This window comes from Triturus cristatus, chromosome 12 (genome assembly GCF_964204655.1).
Source record: "Triturus cristatus chromosome 12, aTriCri1.1, whole genome shotgun sequence".
In the NCBI taxonomy this organism is placed as follows: domain Eukaryota; kingdom Metazoa; phylum Chordata; class Amphibia; order Caudata; family Salamandridae; genus Triturus; species Triturus cristatus.
Genome location: NC_140595.1, coordinates 727362804 through 727376213, shown reverse-complemented (window position 1 = coordinate 727376213; position 13410 = coordinate 727362804). Strand labels below are relative to the sequence as shown.

General features: G+C 40.2%; 6 non-coding genes across 6 annotated transcripts; all 6 read right to left on the bottom strand.

Moving 5' to 3' along the window:
• Window positions 1-2229: 2229 nt before the first annotated feature.
• TRNAH-GUG (transfer RNA histidin (anticodon GUG)) lies at window positions 2230-2301 on the bottom strand. The gene has a single exon. It is a non-coding gene; the product is annotated as a tRNA-His (tRNA).
• A 1281-nt stretch (window positions 2302-3582) lies between these two features.
• TRNAS-CGA (transfer RNA serine (anticodon CGA)) lies at window positions 3583-3664 on the bottom strand. The gene has a single exon. It is a non-coding gene; the product is annotated as a tRNA-Ser (tRNA).
• A 2587-nt stretch (window positions 3665-6251) lies between these two features.
• On the bottom strand, window positions 6252-6323 carry TRNAH-GUG (transfer RNA histidin (anticodon GUG)). The gene has a single exon. It is a non-coding gene; the product is annotated as a tRNA-His (tRNA).
• Window positions 6324-7604: 1281 nt separating this feature from the next.
• Window positions 7605-7686, bottom strand: TRNAS-CGA (transfer RNA serine (anticodon CGA)). Its single transcript has one exon. It is a non-coding gene; the product is annotated as a tRNA-Ser (tRNA).
• Window positions 7687-10273: 2587 nt separating this feature from the next.
• TRNAH-GUG (transfer RNA histidin (anticodon GUG)) lies at window positions 10274-10345 on the bottom strand. Its single transcript has one exon. It is a non-coding gene; the product is annotated as a tRNA-His (tRNA).
• A 1281-nt stretch (window positions 10346-11626) lies between these two features.
• On the bottom strand, window positions 11627-11708 carry TRNAS-CGA (transfer RNA serine (anticodon CGA)). The gene has a single exon. It is a non-coding gene; the product is annotated as a tRNA-Ser (tRNA).
• Between the last annotated feature and the right edge of the window lie 1702 nt (window positions 11709-13410).

Genomic DNA, 13410 nt, shown 5'->3' with positions numbered 1-13410 from the left:
TGAATGGAAGATAAAAGAAGGCCCACTTGTCTCACCAAATGCAGTAGAGAAACCTGATGTTTTACTCATGTTATCCTTAGTTCAGTTTTTGTTAGACCTGGCATCCTTAAGGTGGCCTACCAGCAACCTTTTTGCTTTTCACCTCAGGTTTTGCTGTATCTTTATGTTGGCCTTAGGACTCTAATCACTTTATCACTACTGTGAGAAAGTGGCTCTGTATATACTGTTCCCAAATAGGTACAGTGTGCACAGAGTCCCCAGTCCCCAGAGGTTTGGCAGAGGCTAAAGTTAGATATAACCTTACTCTCTAAAGTGGTAGCTTGCCGAGCAGTAAGGCAGTATCAGAGTACAGTGTAAAACATTTGTTGTACACACTCAGTCAGCAAATGGTCTCACACACTCAAGAACTGAACTCTAGGCCATTGGTTTGCATACAAAAGATATTGTTGTTTTATTTTAGAACCAACAATAGGTATCAAAATATACTTTCTCAGAATGAGATGCTTTAGTTAAATACTTTGCAATAGGCAATTGACTTTTGCAGGTCATAGTTACAGTTTATTGCAATAGGCAACACAATTTGAATCACAATAATACATTGAGCTCAATGGGAATTTTAAGTTATATGCAATTAATTACTCTCAGGATTACTTTTATAAATCCAGGACTGGATCCTAGATTCAGTCCTGGGACAGTTCTTGGAAACAAGTGAGTACATTCGTTTTAGTTACTGTTGTGATTTTAAAGCAATATTTTGCTATTTTAAAAGTTGACACTTCGAAACTTTTGCTGATCAAATTACCAATGTTATCCCATGGAAGGAAATTCACTTAGCAGGTAAGTGGGGTTATGGTTACTTTTTCTAGGTCAGTGTTGGATCCTAGATCCAGCACTACTGTACCACCTGTAAGCAGTTGAGAAACTGCGTTTAAGTTATACAGGCGATTTTTAAGGAATATTTACATGTTTGCAAAATCGACACTTAGAAGAAATTTCACAGAAAAACAGTCAATGGTTTCCTATGGAAGAAAATTCAAGTTACGGGTAAAGTACGTTCTCGTTACTTTTGTAATCCAGTGCTGGGCTCCTAGGCTCAGTACTGGGACATCTATCTAAAACAGGTAAACAATTACGTTTTCACAGTTGGTACGATTTTTAAAGAATATTTGTAAGTTTCAAAAATCGACACTTAGAAAATTTTCAGCAAAAAGCAGGCAATGATATCCCATGGAAGGAAATTCGAGTTACTGGTAAGTACGGTTAAAATTACTTTTCAGGGTCAGTACTGAGCTCCAAGATGCAGCACTGAGGTCTCTCCTGATAACAGGTGAGTAAATCAGAATTCGTTGTTCGGCTGATTTTAGATGAATATTTTAAAGTTCCAAAACTCCACACCACATAGAAGAATTTCCAAGTGAAACCACTCAATGTTAGCCTATGGAAGAAAAGTGAGTTATCGGCTTTTAGGTAAGTACTCGACTGGCAGAGTTATGGTTCTGGGCATAGACTTAGGGGTCTCCCAGGGGAGTCCCAGCCTACTTGACAAGCCTTAAACTCCCCTTTTATTACATATAATTTATACCTAAGGTAGGCCCTAGGTAGTCCTAGGTGCATGATGCTATGTAAGTAAAAAATAAGATATGTACTTTGGTGGTTTGCGTGTCCTGTAAGTACCAAACAGTCTATTTCATTTTTCACTACTGTGAGGTCTACCCCTCTCATAGGTTAGCTCTGTGTATTCCCCTATACTTTTTATTTGGTAATTCCATATCGGAGAGGAGTAGCTTTATTTATTTATTGAAAATCCTACTTACTGGTGAGGTTGGATTTAACTTTACTATTTTAGAAATGCCACTTTTAGAGAGTGAACATGTCTCTGCACTTACTGCTCTATTTGCCTGAAACCTGGCCCCAATACACGTCTGGATTGGGCTGGGTGACAGCAAAATTTGTGCCTTCCCTCTAGAGAGCCACAACACAGGTCACTCAACTGCACTTGGGGGGTGAGCTCCGCTCCCCCTCCACCCCCAATAGGTTCAAGAACGATAATTTTTGTAAGTAAATACATAATAGCTACAGCTTATAATCATGCGAGTTTAAATCATTTGTTGTTAGATGGTTTAAACATTTGAAAGGATCTGTTTTTAATAGACATTTTACAAAAACCACTGGTACATTTGCTAATTCTGTAAAATTAACACCCAACTGCCGTGACATTGCCAACCACAATGCCGTGACTCGGATTCGAACCGAGGTTGCTGCGGCCACAACGCAGAGTACTAACCACTATACGATCACGGCGAGCTACTTGGGCTCAACGACATACAGTGACATGGAGAATTTATAATTCGGAACACTCAGGGCTGTTCCTGTGATAGGCTGGATGTATTCATTGCTTCCTCATTCCTCATTCAGAGGCTGCGTCTCCTCAGTGGTTGATAGGCTGAAACCGTTTCCTGGCCGCCTGCTTGTGAAATGCCAGGAGTCAAAGATCACACATTACACTTGTGGACCTGTGATGGTACACCAATGCAGAGAAACCCACCTGGCACAGACCTTCTATTCTGTCTATTAGACCTGCATCTTCCCTGCACCTTTCAAGCCATTTGTATGTGAAGCAAGAAAGAGTTAGAGAGTGATCCATCTACACTTTTATAGGGAGGATGTCGCCGTGAGCTCCTCCCAGCTAATCACACGAACAGCAGAAAAGCAAGATAAATACACAGTTGAGGGGTGGGCTGCATGGTTATGTTTTTGAGTAAATATTGAAACTGACCTCAGTGGCTCATTAGCAGAGCTGCGGCTAATGACTGGTGCCAAATCATGATGAAGCAAGCACCATGGCTCGTAGGGGACCCACAACACGCTTTTCTTAGCTCACTGAATTAAAGTATAAACTTCCGCCGTGTGTGAGTGGTAAAGGCTTGTTAATATAGTTCCTTTTCCAATTCAAGTCTGACAACAAGAGGCAGGAACCACGTGGCTTCGGAAGCTCAGGAAAGTAGCCACCAACCACAGAGAAAGAGAGAACTGGCAGTATGAGAGGTGGAGAAAACAGAAGCGGGAGCAAGGAGCTCAAATGAGATTGATGGCGTTTAAATAGAGCGCGTAAAGGAACAGTTACACAGCTAAGAAATGGGAAAGACAGACTAGGGAAAAAAACACAGAAAGAGCCTGTAGATGAAATTCTCTTCCTGGGACAGCAGGTTAAGAGAAATTACACATGGCGAGGTTAAGCATGTAACACGGGGGAGAATAAAAAAGAAAATGCAGTTTTATGAAGTGTGTTTGCCAATCCAGCCAGCACTTTTGTTCTATTTCTCTCTTTGCGTCTTTTATTGGTAAAGTAACTTTCAAGTGCATGCGCAGGTATGAATGAGAGAGCAACGGTATAATAATTTGAAGCGTTTACACCAGTGCTAAAGTAGGAATGAGGTGTAGCAAAGACATGAAAGAGGTAGCGATAACAAATGTGTGGAGAGGCAATAGTGACACAAAAATAAGCCACCTATTTATAAAACTGAAATGGAAGAAATACTAAAGGTTAACTTCTGAAATTGTAGCCGATAATAAAAAGATTCTCGTTGTTGGCAGGATTCGAACCTGCGCGGGGATACCCCAATGGATTTCGAGTCCATCGCCTTAACCACTCGGCCACAACAACTTGCTGTAAGCTGCCTACAAATATTTTGTTTGAAAGTTTTGAAGTTTTCCCACATCAAAGTACTGATATTCTGCAATGCGCTTTTTAAAAACAATGTTTTTTTCATCATGCACGTTCTGTCCTAAAAACAAAAATTGCATGAGTATATCTCTGGATCTGTAAAAGGATACGCTTGCATGCAAACTCTCTTGTGGCACTCAATTTTTTGGACCCTGTTGCACTCTGTTTTTGCGCTGCTTTTAGTCTACGACCCATATTACAGAAGTCAACCATCTCTGAGTATTTGGGACTCCTTTGTAAGTGCCTTATCTTTAATCCTTGAAAAGCTCTATTATAAAGGGGTCTGTCAAAGATTGCTTGAATGGAAGATAAAAGAAGGCCCACTTGTCTCACCAAATGCAGTAGAGAAACCTGATGTTTTACTCATGTTATCCTTAGTTCAGTTTTTGTTAGACCTGGCATCCTTAAGGTGGCCTACCAGCAACCTTTTTGCTTTTCACCTCAGGTTTTGCTGTATCTTTATGTTGGCCTTAGGACTCTAATCACTTTATCACTACTGTGAGAAAGTGGCTCTGTATATACTGTTCCCAAATAGGTACAGTGTGCACAGAGTCCCCAGTCCCCAGAGGTTTGGCAGAGGCTAAAGTTAGATATAACCTTACTCTCTAAAGTGGTAGCTTGCCGAGCAGTAAGGCAGTATCAGAGTACAGTGTAAAACATTTGTTGTACACACTCAGTCAGCAAATGGTCTCACACACTCAAGAACTGAACTCTAGGCCATTGGTTTGCATACAAAAGATATTGTTGTTTTATTTTAGAACCAACAATAGGTATCAAAATATACTTTCTCAGAATGAGATGCTTTAGTTAAATACTTTGCAATAGGCAATTGACTTTTGCAGGTCATAGTTACAGTTTATTGCAATAGGCAACACAATTTGAATCACAATAATACATTGAGCTCAATGGGAATTTTAAGTTATATGCAATTAATTACTCTCAGGATTACTTTTATAAATCCAGGACTGGATCCTAGATTCAGTCCTGGGACAGTTCTTGGAAACAAGTGAGTACATTCGTTTTAGTTACTGTTGTGATTTTAAAGCAATATTTTGCTATTTTAAAAGTTGACACTTCGAAACTTTTGCTGATCAAATTACCAATGTTATCCCATGGAAGGAAATTCACTTAGCAGGTAAGTGGGGTTATGGTTACTTTTTCTAGGTCAGTGTTGGATCCTAGATCCAGCACTACTGTACCACCTGTAAGCAGTTGAGAAACTGCGTTTAAGTTATACAGGCGATTTTTAAGGAATATTTACATGTTTGCAAAATCGACACTTAGAAGAAATTTCACAGAAAAACAGTCAATGGTTTCCTATGGAAGAAAATTCAAGTTACGGGTAAAGTACGTTCTCGTTACTTTTGTAATCCAGTGCTGGGCTCCTAGGCTCAGTACTGGGACATCTATCTAAAACAGGTAAACAATTACGTTTTCACAGTTGGTACGATTTTTAAAGAATATTTGTAAGTTTCAAAAATCGACACTTAGAAAATTTTCAGCAAAAAGCAGGCAATGATATCCCATGGAAGGAAATTCGAGTTACTGGTAAGTACGGTTAAAATTACTTTTCAGGGTCAGTACTGAGCTCCAAGATGCAGCACTGAGGTCTCTCCTGATAACAGGTGAGTAAATCAGAATTCGTTGTTCGGCTGATTTTAGATGAATATTTTAAAGTTCCAAAACTCCACACCACATAGAAGAATTTCCAAGTGAAACCACTCAATGTTAGCCTATGGAAGAAAAGTGAGTTATCGGCTTTTAGGTAAGTACTCGACTGGCAGAGTTATGGTTCTGGGCATAGACTTAGGGGTCTCCCAGGGGAGTCCCAGCCTACTTGACAAGCCTTAAACTCCCCTTTTATTACATATAATTTATACCTAAGGTAGGCCCTAGGTAGTCCTAGGTGCATGATGCTATGTAAGTAAAAAATAAGATATGTACTTTGGTGGTTTGCGTGTCCTGTAAGTACCAAACAGTCTATTTCATTTTTCACTACTGTGAGGTCTACCCCTCTCATAGGTTAGCTCTGTGTATTCCCCTATACTTTTTATTTGGTAATTCCATATCGGAGAGGAGTAGCTTTATTTATTTATTGAAAATCCTACTTACTGGTGAGGTTGGATTTAACTTTACTATTTTAGAAATGCCACTTTTAGAGAGTGAACATGTCTCTGCACTTACTGCTCTATTTGCCTGAAACCTGGCCCCAATACACGTCTGGATTGGGCTGGGTGACAGCAAAATTTGTGCCTTCCCTCTAGAGAGCCACAACACAGGTCACTCAACTGCACTTGGGGGGTGAGCTCCGCTCCCCCTCCACCCCCAATAGGTTCAAGAACGATAATTTATGTAAGTAAATACATAATAGCTACAGCTTATAATCATGCGAGTTTAAATCATTTGTTGTTAGATGGTTTAAACATTTGAAAGGATCTGTTTTTAATAGACATTTTACAAAAACCACTGGTACATTTGCTAATTCTGTAAAATTAACACCCAACTGCCGTGACATTGCCAACCACAATGCCGTGACTCGGATTCGAACCGAGGTTGCTGCGGCCACAACGCAGAGTACTAACCACTATACGATCACGGCGAGCTACTTGGGCTCAACGACATACAGTGACATGGAGAATTTATAATTCGGAACACTCAGGGCTGTTCCTGTGATAGGCTGGATGTATTCATTGCTTCCTCATTCCTCATTCAGAGGCTGCGTCTCCTCAGTGGTTGATAGGCTGAAACCGTTTCCTGGCCGCCTGCTTGTGAAATGCCAGGAGTCAAAGATCACACATTACACTTGTGGACCTGTGATGGGACACCAATGCAGAGAAACCCACCTGGCACAGACCTTCTATTCTGTCTATTAGACCTGCATCTTCCCTGCACCTTTCAAGCCATTTGTATGTGAAGCAAGAAAGAGTTAGAGAGTGATCCATCTACACTTTTATAGGGAGGATGTCGCCGTGAGCTCCTCCCAGCTAATCACACGAACAGCAGAAAAGCAAGATAAATACACAGTTGAGGGGTGGGCTGCATGGTTATGTTTTTGAGTAAATATTGAAACTGACCTCAGTGGCTCATTAGCAGAGCTGCGGCTAATGACTGGTGCCAAATCATGATGAAGCAAGCACCATGGCTCGTAGGGGACCCACAACACGCTTTTCTTAGCTCACTGAATTAAAGTATAAACTTCCGCCGTGTGTGAGTGGTAAAGGCTTGTTAATATAGTTCCTTTTCCAATTCAAGTCTGACAACAAGAGGCAGGAACCACGTGGCTTCGGAAGCTCAGGAAAGTAGCCACCAACCACAGAGAAAGAGAGAACTGGCAGTATGAGAGGTGGAGAAAACAGAAGCGGGAGCAAGGAGCTCAAATGAGATTGATGGCGTTTAAATAGAGCGCGTAAAGGAACAGTTACACAGCTAAGAAATGGGAAAGACAGACTAGGGAAAAAAACACAGAAAGAGCCTGTAGATGAAATTCTCTTCCTGGGACAGCAGGTTAAGAGAAATTACACATGGGGAGGTTAAGCATGTAACACGGGGGAGAATAAAAAAGAAAATGCAGTTTTATGAAGTGTGTTTGCCAATCCAGCAAGCACTTTTGTTCTATTTCTCTCTTTGCGTCTTTTATTGGTAAAGTAACTTTCAAGTGCATGCGCAGGTATGAATGAGAGAGCAACGGTATAATAATTTGAAGCGTTTACACCAGTGCTAAAGTAGGAATGAGGTGTAGCAAAGACATGAAAGAGGTAGCGATAACAAATGTGTGGAGAGGCAATAGTGACACAAAAATAAGCCACCTATTTATAAAACTGAAATGGAAGAAATACTAAAGGTTAACTTCTGAAATTGTAGCCGATAATAAAAAGATTCTCGTTGTTGGCAGGATTCGAACCTGCGCGGGGATACCCCAATGGATTTCGAGTCCATCGCCTTAACCACTCGGCCACAACAACTTGCTGTAAGCTGCCTACAAATATTTTGTTTGAAAGTTTTGAAGTTTTCCCACATCAAAGTACTGATATTCTGCAATGCGCTTTTTAAAAACAATGTTTTTTTCATCATGCACGTTCTGTCCTAAAAACAAAAATTGCATGAGTATATCTCTGGATCTGTAAAAGGATACGCGTGCATGCAAACTCTCTTGTGGCACTCAATTTTTTGGACCCTGTTGCACTCTGTTTTTGCGCTGCTTTTAGTCTACGACCCATATTACAGAAGTCAACCATCTCTGAGTATTTGGGACTCCTTTGTAAGTGCCTTATCTTTAATCCTTGAAAAGCTCTATAATAAAGGGGTCTGTCAAAGATTGCTTGAATGGAAGATAAAAGAAGGCCCACTTGTCTCACCAAATGCAGTAGAGAAACCTGATGTTTTACTCATGTTATCCTTAGTTCAGTTTTTGTTAGACCTGGCATCCTTAAGGTGGCCTACCAGCAACCTTTTTGCTTTTCACCTCAGGTTTTGCTGTATCTTTATGTTGGCCTTAGGACTCTAATCACTTTATCACTACTGTGAGAAAGTGGCTCTGTATATACTGTTCCCAAATAGGTACAGTGTGCACAGAGTCCCCAGTCCCCAGAGGTTTGGCAGAGGCTAAAGTTAGATATAACCTTACTCTCTAAAGTGGTAGCTTGCCGAGCAGTAAGGCAGTATCAGAGTACAGTGTAAAACATTTGTTGTACACACTCAGTCAGCAAATGGTCTCACACACTCAAGAACTGAACTCTAGGCCATTGGTTTGCATACAAAAGATATTGTTGTTTTATTTTAGAACCAACAATAGGTATCAAAATATACTTTCTCAGAATGAGATGCTTTAGTTAAATACTTTGCAATAGGCAATTGACTTTTGCAGGTCATAGTTACAGTTTATTGCAATAGGCAACACAATTTGAATCACAATAATACATTGAGCTCAATGGGAATTTTAAGTTATATGCAATTAATTACTCTCAGGATTACTTTTCTAAATCCAGGACTGGATCCTAGATTCAGTCCTGGGACAGTTCTTGGAAACAAGTGAGTACATTCGTTTTAGTTACTGTTGTGATTTTAAAGCAATATTTTGCTATTTTAAAAGTTGACACTTCGAAACTTTTGCTGATCAAATTACCAATGTTATCCTATGGAAGGAAATTCACTTAGCAGGTAAGTGGGGTTATGGTTACTTTTTCTAGGTCAGTGTTGGATCCTAGATCCAGCACTACTGTACCACCTGTAAGCAGTTGAGAAACTGCGTTTAAGTTATACAGGCGATTTTTAAGGAATATTTACATGTTTGCAAAATCGACACTTAGAAGAAATTTCACAGAAAAACAGTCAATGGTTTCCTATGGAAGAAAATTCAAGTTACGGGTAAAGTACGTTCTCGTTACTTTTGTAATCCAGTGCTGGGCTCCTAGGCTCAGTACTGGGACATCTATCTAAAACAGGTAAACAATTACGTTTTCACAGTTGGTACGATTTTTAAAGAATATTTGTAAGTTTCAAAAATCGACACTTAGAAAATTTTCAGCAAAAAGCAGGCAATGATATCCCATGGAAGGAAATTCGAGTTACTGGTAAGTACGGTTAAAATTACTTTTCAGGGTCAGTACTGAGCTCCAAGATGCAGCACTGAGGTCTCTCCTGATAACAGGTGAGTAAATCAGAATTCGTTGTTCGGCTGATTTTAGATGAATATTTTAAAGTTCCAAAACTCCACACCACATAGAAGAATTTCCAAGTGAAACCACTCAATGTTAGCCTATGGAAGAAAAGTGAGTTATCGGCTTTTAGGTAAGTACTCGACTGGCAGAGTTATGGTTCTGGGCATAGACTTAGGGGTCTCCCAGGGGAGTCCCAGCCTACTTGACAAGCCTTAAACTCCCCTTTTATTACATATAATTTATACCTAAGGTAGGCCCTAGGTAGTCCTAGGTGCATGATGCTATGTAAGTAAAAAATAAGATATGTACTTTGGTGGTTTGCGTGTCCTGTAAGTACCAAACAGTCTATTTCATTTTTCACTACTGTGAGGTCTACCCCTCTCATAGGTTAGCTCTGTGTATTCCCCTATACTTTTTATTTGGTAATTCCATATCGGAGAGGAGTAGCTTTATTTATTTATTGAAAATCCTACTTACTGGTGAGGTTGGATTTAACTTTACTATTTTAGAAATGCCACTTTTAGAGAGTGAACATGTCTCTGCACTTACTGCTCTATTTGCCTGAAACCTGGCCCCAATACACGTCTGGATTGGGCTGGGTGACAGCAAAATTTGTGCCTTCCCTCTAGAGAGCCACAACACAGGTCACTCAACTGCACTTGGGGGGTGAGCTCCGCTCCCCCTCCACCCCCAATAGGTTCAAGAACGATAATTTATGTAAGTAAATACATTATAGCTACAGCTTATAATCATGCGAGTTTAAATCATTTGTTGTTAGATGGTTTAAACATTTGAAAGGATCTGTTTTTAATAGACATTTTACAAAAACCACTGGTACATTTGCTAATTCTGTAAAATTAACACCCAACTGCCGTGACATTGCCAACCACAATGCCGTGACTCGGATTCGAACCGAGGTTGCTGCGGCCACAACGCAGAGTACTAACCACTATACGATCACGGCGAGCTACTTGGGCTCAACGACATACAGTGACATGGAGAATTTATAATTCGGAACACTCAGGGCTGTTCCTGTGATAGGCTGGATGTATTCATTGCTTCCTCATTCCTCATTCAGAGGCTGCGTCTCCTCAGTGGTTGATAGGCTGAAACCGTTTCCTGGCCGCCTGCTTGTGAAATGCCAGGAGTCAAAGATCACACATTACACTTGTGGACCTGTGATGGGACACCAATGCAGAGAAACCCACCTGGCACAGACCTTCTATTCTGTCTATTAGACCTGCATCTTCCCTGCACCTTTCAAGCCATTTGTATGTGAAGCAAGAAAGAGTTAGAGAGTGATCCATCTACACTTTTATAGGGAGGATGTCGCCGTGAGCTCCTCCCAGCTAATCACACGAACAGCAGAAAAGCAAGATAAATACACAGTTGAGGGGTGGGCTGCATGGTTATGTTTTTGAGTAAATATTGAAACTGACCTCAGTGGCTCATTAGCAGAGCTGCGGCTAATGACTGGTGCCAAATCATGATGAAGCAAGCACCATGGCTCGTAGGGGACCCACAACACGCTTTTCTTAGCTCACTGAATTAAAGTATAAACTTCCGCCGTGTGTGAGTGGTAAAGGCTTGTTAATATAGTTCCTTTTCCAATTCAAGTCTGACAACAAGAGGCAGGAACCACGTGGCTTCGGAAGCTCAGGAAAGTAGCCACCAACCACAGAGAAAGAGAGAACTGGCAGTATGAGAGGTGGAGAAAACAGAAGCGGGAGCAAGGAGCTCAAATGAGATTGATGGCGTTTAAATAGAGCGCGTAAAGGAACAGTTACACAGCTAAGAAATGGGAAAGACAGACTAGGGAAAAAAACACAGAAAGAGCCTGTAGATGAAATTCTCTTCCTGGGACAGCAGGTTAAGAGAAATTACACATGGGGAGGTTAAGCATGTAACACGGGGGAGAATAAAAAAGAAAATGCAGTTTTATGAAGTGTGTTTGCCAATCCAGCCAGCACTTTTGTTCTATTTCTCTCTTTGCGTCTTTTATTGGTAAAGTAACTTTCAAGTGCATGCGCAGGTATGAATGAGAGAGCAACGGTATAATAATTTGAAGCGTTTACACCAGTGCTAAAGTAGGAATGAGGTGTAGCAAAGACATGAAAGAGGTAGCGATAACAAATATGTGGAGAGGCAATAGTGACACAAAAATAAGCCACCTATTTATAAAACTGAAATGGAAGAAATACTAAAGGTTAACTTCTGAAATTGTAGCCGATAATAAAAAGATTCTCGTTGTTGGCAGGATTCGAACCTGCGCGGGGATACCCCAATGGATTTCGAGTCCATCGCCTTAACCACTCGGCCACAACAACTTGCTGTAAGCTGCCTACAAATATTTTGTTTGAAAGTTTTGAAGTTTTCCCACATCAAAGTACTGATATTCTGCAATGCGCTTTTTAAAAACAATGTTTTTTTCATCATGCACGTTCTGTCCTAAAAACAAAAATTGCATGAGTATATCTCTGGATCTGTAAAAGGATACGCTTGCATGCAAACTCTCTTGTGGCACTCAATTTTTTGGACCCTGTTGCACTCTGTTTTTGCGCTGCTTTTAGTCTACGACCCATATTACAGAAGTCAACCATCTCTGAGTATTTGGGACTCCTTTGTAAGTGCCTTATCTTTAATCCTTGAAAAGCTCTATAATAAAGGGGTCTGTCAAAGATTGCTTGAATGGAAGATAAAAGAAGGCCCACTTGTCTCACCAAATGCAGTAGAGAAACCTGATGTTTTACTCATGTTATCCTTAGTTCAGTTTTTGTTAGACCTGGCATCCTTAAGGTGGCCTACCAGCAACCTTTTTGCTTTTCACCTCAGGTTTTGCTGTATCTTTATGTTGGCCTTAGGACTCTAATCACTTTATCACTACTGTGAGAAAGTGGCTCTGTATATACTGTTCCCAAATAGGTACAGTGTGCACAGAGTCCCCAGTCCCCAGAGGTTTGGCAGAGGCTAAAGTTAGATATAACCTTACTCTCTAAAGTGGTAGCTTGCCGAGCAGTAAGGCAGTATCAGAGTACAGTGTAAAACATTTGTTGTACACACTCAGTCAGCAAATGGTCTCACACACTCAAGAACTGAACTCTAGGCCATTGGTTTGCATACAAAAGATATTGTTGTTTTATTTTAGAACCAACAATAGGTATCAAAATATACTTTCTCAGAATGAGATGCTTTAGTTAAATACTTTGCAATAGGCAATTGACTTTTGCAGGTCATAGTTACAGTTTATTGCAATAGGCAACATAATTTGAATCACAATAATACATTGAGCTCAATGGGAATTTTAAGTTATATGCAATTAATTACTCTCAGGATTACTTTTCTAAATCCAGGACTGGATCCTAGATTCAGTCCTGGGACAGTTCTTGGAAACAAGTGAGTACATTCGTTTTAGTTACTGTTGTGATTTTAAAGCAATATTTTGCTATTTTAAAAGTTGACACTTCGAAACTTTTGCTGATCAAATTACCAATGTTATCCTATGGAAGGAAATTCACTTAGCAGGTAAGTGGGGTTATGGTTACTTTTTCTAGGTCAGTGTTGGATCCTAGATCCAGCACTACTGTACCACCTGTAAGCAGTTGAGAAACTGCGTTTAAGTTATACAGGCGATTTTTAAGGAATATTTACATGTTTGCAAAATCGACACTTAGAAGAACTTTCACAGAAAAACAGTCAATGGTTTCCTATGGAAGAAAATTCAAGTTACGGGTAAAGTATGTTCTCGTTACTTTTGTAATCCAGTGCTGGGCTCCTAGGCTCAGTACTGGGACATCTATCTAAAACAGGTAAACAATTACGTTTTCACAGTTGGTACGATTTTTAAAGAATATTTGTAAGTTTCAAAAATCGACACTTAGAAAATTTTCAGCAAAAAGCAGGCAATGATATCCCATGGAAGGAAATTCGAGTTACTGGTAAGTACGGTTAAAATTACTTTTCAGGGTCAGTACTGAGCTCCAAGATGCAGCACTGAGGTCTCTCCTGATAACAGGTGAGTAAATCAGAATT